This window comes from Camelus ferus, chromosome 7, assembly GCF_009834535.1.
Source record: "Camelus ferus isolate YT-003-E chromosome 7, BCGSAC_Cfer_1.0, whole genome shotgun sequence".
In the NCBI taxonomy this organism is placed as follows: Eukaryota; Metazoa; Chordata; class Mammalia; order Artiodactyla; family Camelidae; genus Camelus; species Camelus ferus.
Genome location: NC_045702.1, coordinates 67393178 through 67403142, shown reverse-complemented (window position 1 = coordinate 67403142; position 9965 = coordinate 67393178). Strand labels below are relative to the sequence as shown.

The following is a 9965-nucleotide window of genomic DNA, read 5'->3' as shown; positions in this document are numbered from 1 at the left end:
GATTTTTTTAATTGAATTCAGATTTCTCATTTATAGTCTACAGATGCCTTAAGGGCACATATTAGTGAAATAATTTGTCATGCAATTGTATGCAGTTGTTATGATATGATGATGAATGGCCTTTTTCTTGCCTGTTTGTTCTGTTTGTTCTTTATTGTAACATTAAAGGAAACAAAATTAGGAGTTAAGCTCCTACGTCATTAAGCTTGCACTTTGTTCTACAAACTGGAACTAGTTCTGAGGTCAACTTTACAAGTGTATTTAGAGATTTTGGTGAGTGTTTGGGGCCTGGTTGAATTCCAGGTGAGTTACAAATGAAATGGTAACCAGTCTTTCTTCCAAAAGGCCAGTGGCGGTAGGTACAGCTCAATGGTAGAGCATTTGACTGCAAAAGGCTAGTGGCTTTTTTTGTTGTTGTTGTTGTTGTTGTTTGATTTGCAATAAAAATGTGTTTTAGATACATCAACTCAATGTTTGATGATGTATGTGAATAATTATGGGATTTCTGGTATGGTTAGTATTTCTTTACTTTCTTTCACAGTATGAAAGAAAATTAAATATGAGAACAATTGTTTAAGATTTTTCTCTTTCTCTTTGTAGCGAAGTAAATTCTCTTGCTTAATGTTCTTGGTTCCATATACATTATTATTACAAATTATAAATTTAGAAAAGAGCAGAAGTTACGTGTACAAGGGCTAAGTGGATATATTAACAATATTTGCTCAAGATCTGCTGATGCCTGCCTATAGTTTTGCTTGTAGTTTTCTACCCATGCACATTATGCACTATTGTACCTGGCTTAGAATACCAGGTGAGCCTAAAAAGACACATGATTTTAGCCTGTCTAAATTCTCTTTAGTTTGTAGATACTAACGTGTTTTAAGGAAGAATTCTTTTCTTTTGTGTGTTCTTTGTTGCTGAAAATCAGTGAGATGAGAACAAAGATGGTGTTACTAGTGCCTTAAATAACCATAGATTTAATCGTATAATAACTTATCCAGGGAAAATTGAAGCCTACTCATAAATCTTTCTGTAGGAATTGCAGAGGAAGCAGAATATTTCAAAGAGATTCCGAAGCTAAAATTCAAACAAATATGATTTAGAAGAAATTAATATAGAATAATCCATATTTTAGGAGAAGAATTCTAGCAACAGATAAAAATGTAGATAGGGAAGGCAAAATAAAGCTACACTGATGATAGTAGCAAGTATAGTTCAGTCTTGAAAAATACACCCTACACCCCGTCCCTGGGGTGAGGGCATACAACACTCCAAATATTGATGGTAGGAAAATCATACTGATGCCACTTGCAGTTGGTAGATGCCAGGTCTAGAGGGATTGTTAGATCAAACACAATGGGAATTCTCACAAAAAGGAAGTCTTAGCTGCTTTTGCCTCTCTTCACAAAAATGAAGGTAACTGAGAAACCTTCCAAGTACAGTCCATTGAGTTACAGCTGATCATTCAATCTGTAAAGTGCAGGGGCATATTGATTGCCAAAAGGGAATTGGCAAATATTTGTTGTGATCAAAATGATTTCTATCAGACTAACAGTCAATAAAATGATTACACAAGTCACAGGAAGAGGGCTTCAGTAGGTTACTGGAACATGGAAACGTCATCAGTAACTCCTTTCCGTGCCCCTTAGGGAAATGGATTTTGCACATGGGAAACAAAGAAGCTATATTCCTGTGTAGGCACTGTCAAGTGGAAGAGTGTGTTCAAATCTTCTCAGGATCCTCACTTAGCTTCAGCTTTTGCAGAAGTACAGATAAGAGTAAATTTCTTCTGCTAAGCCAGAGAAAAGTAGAAGTACATAATATGTATCCTAAAAAAAACTACCCAACTCTGTCCTTAGATGTTGAATAAAGAGTATCCTTTTGAGGCTACTGCAACCTTGCGACCACAACCAACTTAGAACCAGTTGTTTGACAGTTCTGAAGCTTCTTCTGGTCCATGTCTTTTTTTTTCCCCCTAGAAGTGATGATTGATGCTGTGCTCAAATTTACACAGCTCCTTGTATTATTTTATTTATTTATTTATTTATTTAGGTACTAGTTGTCATCATATTTATCAGTTCTCACTTTCATCACCATGGCATTCACTTTTCAGGTGCTCTGGTAACCTACAATTATGCCACAGGTCCGATGAGTTAAGGAGCTGAAGTAATCTTTTCGATATACGTCTGTGTATTGAAAGTGCTCACAGATCTGTTGTTTGGCACATATTTTCCCATTGAATAACTATATTGTAAATGATAGTTACATCTCTGTATCTATTGAATCCATAATCTAGCTGAAAATCCAAACATATTAAGTAAAATGCAAAAAACATTGTGACCTCACTTTTTAAATAGCATAAAATGTATGAAAAACATAGAATATGTAAAAAAGAATTGAGAAAATAATTTCCTGACATTTTCTTTTTTTTTTTTAACAGTTTTATTGAGGTATCATTGATATATAAAAAGCTGCCCCTATTTACTGTATACAGTGTTACAGATCTAGGCATATGCATACACCCGGGAAACCATCACCACAATGTAATAAACGCATCCATCACTTCCAGAAGTTTCTCTGTGTGTGTGCACTTGTTGTAAGAACACTTAACAGGAGATCTACCTTCTTAATAAATTTTTAAGTGCACAAAACAGTGATGTTGACTGTAGGCCCAGTGCTGTGCAGCAGAGCTCTAGAACCAATTCATCTTACATAACTGAAACTTTAAATTAATTGCCTTTTTTTTTTTTTTTCCTTTGGTGAGGACAAAACAGTGTCAAACTCCCCTAAATAGGGCTAAACAATGGGAAAAAGGATTTGAATTATTCAGAAAAAAGTATAAAATGAGTAAAAATACAGTTAAACTGAATAGAAGTATGCAGATGGCTGATTAAACATGTGATGGGGAGAGAGAGAGAGGGAGTAGCGACTGAAATTCTGATGAATTACTCTAAGAGATTAAGTGGTCTGGCTGTCCCATTAACACCTTAAACTATAACAGAACCACTACGGAGTCATTTAATTGATTCTAGCCTTAGAGGATTAAACATCCTGATTATAGAAAAGATAAATCTATAATCCCTTCAGAGCTAGTTACAGTTAAAGTAGTGGGGGGTAAAGCAGAGGATTATAACTGAGTGGTAGAAGAGCCCTGGTCTCTTGGCTCTACCCCAGCAGAGGTCCCAAGGTAGTTTGCACTGGTAAAGGTGAAATGCCTGGAGGGTTTGTTGACTCCTGACACATGATATATGGTCTTATCTGAACTCGTTAATATAAAGCTGAAAAGCAATGTAAAGGTAAATCTAAATTAGCAAGATTGGTAAAACAACTGTAGAAGGCTTACAAGCAGAAGTATGGCTCAAAGTAGGAATTATAATGAAAGCCATGTCTGGTTCTTACTCTACCTTACCTAAGTGTATTACTGGAATGAATGTGTTGTTTGAATGGGGGATTCTTTCCACACTTTAATCATTGAGGAAAAAAAATGTGCAAATTCACTTTGGTTTTAATCGTGCATGCTTGATGGAAACATGTAGCATTATGTAAGCTCCCTCAAATTGTCAGTGTACAACAACATCAGCTATCTGGGGGTACCAGGAAATGTTGGTTTTAATTAAAAATCTGTAAGATGCAGTTCCCTCAAATTCCTTTTTCATAGTGCAGTTGATCTGTAAAAAAAAATCAATGGATCCTGGAGGTAGCAGGAGATAAGTCTTAATAAAACAGTGCCTGCTTGCCTTCAGTACAGTTGACCATGCCTGATATGGTGCTAACAGATTAAACTTTGAGACATGCTAAAGAACACTTTCTTTCACCAGTTTGGCTAATTTTAATTCCTAGGTTATTTTTTAAATTTCTATCATGAAAGAAAGCTTGGGCTACTTGGGTCAGTTTGTATTTGTGTCAGATGGACTTCAATACACATGTAGCGCTCTCCCACAAGGATATTTAAATTATCCTGTTTATTAACCACAACTTGGTGAAGAGATTTAGATTTGATTGAATTGAAAGTACTGTTATTTATTATATTGATGATATAATGTTGTTATATCAATCTAAAGACAAAACTAAAGTCCAAATATTCAGTAGTCATATGACCATACAGGATATCTGAATAAGCCAAATAAAGTACAGATCCAGGGAAAATGGAGAAATTCTTATATGTAATTTAGACAAAAACTATGGGAGACTGAGGGACCTCAGACAACCAAAAAGAAGTCATTGTCATTGTCAGTTCAAAAAGCAAAGCAAGAAGATCAAAGATTAATTGAATCATTTGGTATTTGGAGAAATCACAGACCACATCTGGTAATTTTGTTAATCCCTACTTATAAATTTACCAGGGAATAAGAGCTGAATTTGCATGTAGCTCCGAGGAACAGAGGACTCTCTTGGAGCTCCAAAGAGTCAGTACAATGGAGCCTTCTAGGTCCTTCTGACTTGCCACATTCAGATTATATTGGAGGTATCTCTGCACCAGAATCATGCTGACTGGAACCTTTAGGAAAAGCTTAAGGTGGCCAGCCAGTAACAACTATTGGGATTCTGAACTAGAAAGCTACGTAACATAGCTTCAAGATAACTCAGCTTTTCATAGACAATTTTTGTTCTATTATTGGGCATTAGTTGCAACTGATTACATTAAGAAAATTATAAAATATTTTGAGAGCTGAAATGTCCATCATTTCCTGGTTTATGTCAGATCATCATTACAATAAGGAAGGATATGTGCAGAAGAGATTCCTTACTGTATGAAATGGCATATTCAAAAATATATGACAGGGAACCACTGGAAGTGTTGATTACATGCATAAACAGGTGATTGCTATGCCATTGAGCCCCACAATAAATCTCCTACAGGAGTCCCTTAACCCCTTCCTATAATCAATTATAAAAAAATGTTAAATATGCATCTAGGTTTAAGGATGATAGTTCGAGAGTAGAGGACAGGCACTCAGCTTGGAAAACAGCTGTATTACAATGCACTCATTTTTGTAACTCCACTGAAGATTAAAAGGATAAATCTGCTGAATGAGGGGAATTAAGTTGGGTATTATTTGTGGCATCAATAAACAAGAGAATAACAATACTACTATGGTATTTTTTTTTTATTATTTCTTGGGCAGTAGCCAGTGGACTGGCAATGAGGTCAGAAAATAGGGCTTTGGTGAACTCGAAGATAAAAGGAACCCCAAGTATTATGTTCTGGGAGTCTTTATGGACTTAGAAGGAAATATCGAAATATGGTCAGACTAAGGTAAACCTTACTCTAAGATGTGGTCCTTATTCCCAAGATGGACCATTTCTGTCTAAGCTGCATGATGGTGTCTCGAAGATGTGTTAATAGAATCTCTCCGTGCTGGCTAGGTTGGACTTTCTATATCTTAAGACTGACCTCTACTGTCCTGGTTCTGTTCTCAGTACCATAATAGTCATGTTATGTAGGCGTTGTACAGATTCCTCCTGTTTATACAGAACTCAGCCCTTAGTCAGCTACTATTGATTTATTCATACTATCCAAGTACTGAAAGATAATCCCATTGTTTTTCATAGCTTTTCTAGTTCTTCTATATAGAAGCTGTCAGCAGGTCTGTATCCTGCCCTGGAGCAAAAATCTCTTTAAGCTGCATTTAACTTTTCAAACAGTATTCTCTCCACTTTTGGTGTTAAGATTTTATAATGTAATAGTCCTTTCCACTTGCTTAATTTATTGTTCATTCTTTTCCCACATAACTCACAAGTCTTTTCTGCTAAATCTCCCAATTTTCAACTTCTAGCCATTGTTTTCACCTCTAACAGACCCTGCATCCTTAGAGTTAGTTTCCCATTCTTTGCAAATTTATATTTGCAGATGTGTAAACTCAGCATATCCCTAGATTGACACTGTGAAGGGGAGCACACCACACTTAAAGTCTTAGGATAATTCGGTGGTTACTGTTTCATCAAATAGAATGACCACATTAGCATTTGATCCCAGCTGTCAAAAGTTCAGAAATAGCTGAAGTAAAACCAGTAAATCACTGAAATTGTAAGTAGTAAAAGTTTGTTGTACGCATACCAAAAAGACAGTTAGCAAACTGGGACCACTCAAACCAAGACATGGAATGAGGCTCAGCGGTCTACTGTTATAAAGCAGCTTAAATTGTGAGAAAGCAGTGATTGTTTATTTTTTACACTTATTGGTTATAATATTAGAATTTCCTTAAATGACAAGGAACTGGTTAGTCGTTAACTCATATCAAGCTTGGGAAACAGTTCAAGTTTTGCTTATGATTTCCAGAGGCATGAACAAGAAATGACCCAGGTCCAGTGTGTCTTGCAGCATATAAATTAAGCTTTATTTGTGTGACTAAACTAGTTTTTTCTGCTCAGGCATTTTCAAGCCTGGTCTCCATTTTTTTTTTTTTTTTAACAAGACAAACCTCCAAAAGTATAAAGTTTATTTAAATTGGGAAAAAACTAAGATATAATATCTGAATTTTATAGACAGTTAGTTTTTGATGTGCGAGTCACCCAGTTGTCTAGACAATCCTAACTGTTTCTGTTTACGTATTTAGTAGTACTCTAAGGATCCTAATCTTTGAAATAGCAGAGTGTTATTTTGAGAAAATATCTGTTTCTTTCTTTCAGTTTCCCCTTTTATTTCTTCTTCATGCTGATGGGAGGTTTTATGCTCATTGTCACAGGAGGGGGTGGGGAGGGTATAGCTCAGTGGTAGAACACATGCCTAGCACGCACGAGGTCCAGGGTTCACAAAATAAATGCATAAATACCTCCCCACAACAAAAATTTTTTTTTAAAAAAGATAGACTCATTGTCACAGGAGGGGAATGTTAACAGAACTGAAAAAAAAAAAAAAAAAAGAAAGAGCTTATCAATGTCTTTGTACTTATTTTTTAAAGTTTAAACTCTGAGGAGAAGGGAGTTTTCAGGTACATAATGAGTATAGTTAAGAAGCAAACAGGTAGAACTTACTTCTCTTGTGGAAGAATAAAGGTATTTCTTTAAAATCAAGAGAAGAGCCAAGAAGAGAAATCTGTCTTTAGGCAGGGTGCTATGGAAGCAGCAAAATCACTATGAAGGATAACTTCATAGAATATCTTAGCAGCCTGTATTCGAAGTTCACACTAAAATCTGCATGCACAAAACTTGTGTGGCAGCCACAAGAGTGCTACCCAACCGATAGTGACCACTGGATTGAAGATCTGGAGATTGAGCAGTAACTGATGTGAGCGGATGAAGTAGGAAGACATCAGTCTCTCTCACTCATGCCCGGGAAAGGCCGGAGACTCTGAAATAGAATATAATCAAAGGAAGTTTTTTTTTTTTGGTCAGAAGTTAAATGATGTTATTGAAAGTAGTATTTCTTCCACAATAATCAGTATTAAATTTCTTAAACAATGAGATATGGACAAAATTCCTACCCATTAGATTCAACAGCTCTTCTTGCAGGATTTTTCCCCTTTAAAATAGGACCTAGGGAAGAAAGCATGCGAGTTGTCCCTTGCTTTACAAAAGAGAGGTACAACTTTGCTACTTTTGATGCACATATGACCTGTATTTTCTTTTGGTGATTCAATGAAAGCATTTGGCATTTCAGTTAGTACTTTTGGTCATGTAGTCATGTTTTTATCCTCAAGGGGGCACTTTAATACAAGCTAAACCACCTCCCAGAGGAATTTTCAATTCTCTGCGAGCAAAATGTGTAATTTCACACAGCATCTTTCATTATGTCGTTTCCCGTATGTAGTAACCTGTGCTCTTTTCAGTGTACCTGTAAAAATGAAACAGAGCTGTCGTATAAAATGTAGGGTTTTGTTTAAGATAGGCAAATCCTATTCTTCCCTTTCTCCTTTCATCACAGTTTCCTATTGAGATAGGCTTTGTTAGATCAACAGGAATTGTTGGATGGATATTTTAGTTCTGTAGATGATAAGTGAAATTTAATACATGAAACTTGGTTGATTGCCTGGAATTATTTTTCACAGTGTTTTCTATTTTTCTCATGTTTGTATTTTAATCAAATACGTGTTTTTGGTAATAGCTCAGTCAAGTTACAAATTCCCCACAAAGGAAGCTTCTTTCTCTCTGAATAATGAAGGTGTTGAGAGAAGTTGAAGGATACTGTCAAGGAGGAAAAATAATTTCTCCTCTACCCTTCTAGTATCTTGGCTGAGGCCCACCCCCCTAATAACAAGCTGTTTAATAGGAGAAACACACACACAGACACACACACACACACACACACACACACACATATAAATTAAATAACATATATACCTCCTGTACACCTGGGAGATATCCAGGAAAAACTGTATTACACCCCCAGAATGGCCCAAACCACCACCAGCTAAAGCTAAACCCTCTCCTCCTAAAGCAAGATGTTGAGGAGTGAAGAGGCAGGTATTGTAGGCTATTAGGGAAAGCATGGTAAGCAATGGTAAGGTTGTTAAGCAGATTTAGGTCTTTGCTCTCTTCATTCATAGGAGTTTCGAAAGATTTAGTCATCTTTCTTGTCCTGGTGCAGAGAGGGAGACCCCCTTACAAATGGAGATTTCTCTTACAAATGTGAATGTGTCTTGCAGAATAACTTCTACTCAGTTTTCAGGGCTTTTTTTTTTTTTTTTTTTTCTCTCTCTCTCTCTCTCTCTTTTTTTTTTTTTTTTTAAATAATCATCTTAAAATAATCCTTATACCAAAGAGACATATTTTGGATGGCAAATTCCATTCCTCTTTGAGACTCATCACCAAGTCAGTGGTAAATGTTGAGGAGCAAGACAGCAACCGGCCAGACTTATAGATTGTGGTATCTCAAAGGTAGAGCAGGGATGGAAACAGAATAATGAAAAGTTACACACCCAGTTGTATAATATTTCCAAGACTGTAGTCATATGTGCTCTTTAAAGATACAATCAAAAAGTAAAATTCCATTTTCTGACACAGGTAAGAGAGGTATTGTCGAACCCAAGTCTGTGTGCCTGACGCACAGTGAGACCAAAGAAATCGAAATGTCAGAGTCTGAAGCAGAGAAACTTTTATTGCAGGGCCAAGCAAAGAGAAAGGGTGGCTCATACTCAGAAGACCTGAACTCTAGTGTCTTTCAGGGAGGAGTTTTAGAGGAACATTTGGAATGTGGGTTGTAGGGGGCATGACTTTCTTCTGACTGGCTGGTGGTCAGGTAAGAGGGTAGTGGTCCTGAAATCTTAGTCACCAACCTCTACCTGGGTGGGCATCTTAGTTCCGGCAGAACAACTCAAAGATATGCATCATATTGTTATATGTATATCTGTTGAGGAGGAACTGGGTCTGTTTTATTGCTGAACTATTGTTTCTTGACTGCTTTTCCTTATTCTGGCATTCCCTCCCTTCCCTAATTAGTAACTGCTGAAGCCTGCTCTTTGGAACTCAGGGAAAGTCTAGGAGACTAAAGCCCTTTTCTATAAATAAGAAAGGGGGAGGAGGTGTGACATGGAGGGTCACAGAGAGCCCTGCGGGTCCTATTCAGTTTCTTTACCCCCTTTGCTTTGATACCCCTCAATGCTGAGGGGAACAATTAGGGGACAAGAAAGGGAATAAAGTTTTGAATAGAGAGGTTAATCATAAACTAGGCAGGGGAACTCAGTTTTAGGGGGACTTGGTTTCAGAGGCACAGAGTTCTGAAATGAATATATATGCCCTTAAATTATTTGAAATGGACTTTCTTGATAAAGTATTGTTACCTGAAAACTGGGTTTGCTTCTTAGTAGGTGTCGAGCTAAAAGACAACCAAGCCAAAGATTAGGAAAAAGAAGGATTTATTATTACTTGCAGCAGGTAAGGAGAACACCAGGGATCTTTTCCAAAGCAGTGTTTCTCCAACAGCAAAACTGGGGAAGTTTTAAGCTAACAGTACCTGCATATTCATGAAGGGCCCTGGGTGGTCTACAGAGTCCAAATCTGAGTTGATTCAAGTCTCAAGGGTCAGA

General features: G+C 36.8%; 1 long non-coding RNA gene across 1 annotated transcript in view; it reads left to right on the top strand.

The window, feature by feature from the left end:
* LOC116665006 overlaps positions 1-9965 on the top strand; it is a 62453-nt gene that overhangs the window by 13693 nt on the left and 38795 nt on the right. The gene's annotated exons all lie outside the window — the stretch shown is intronic.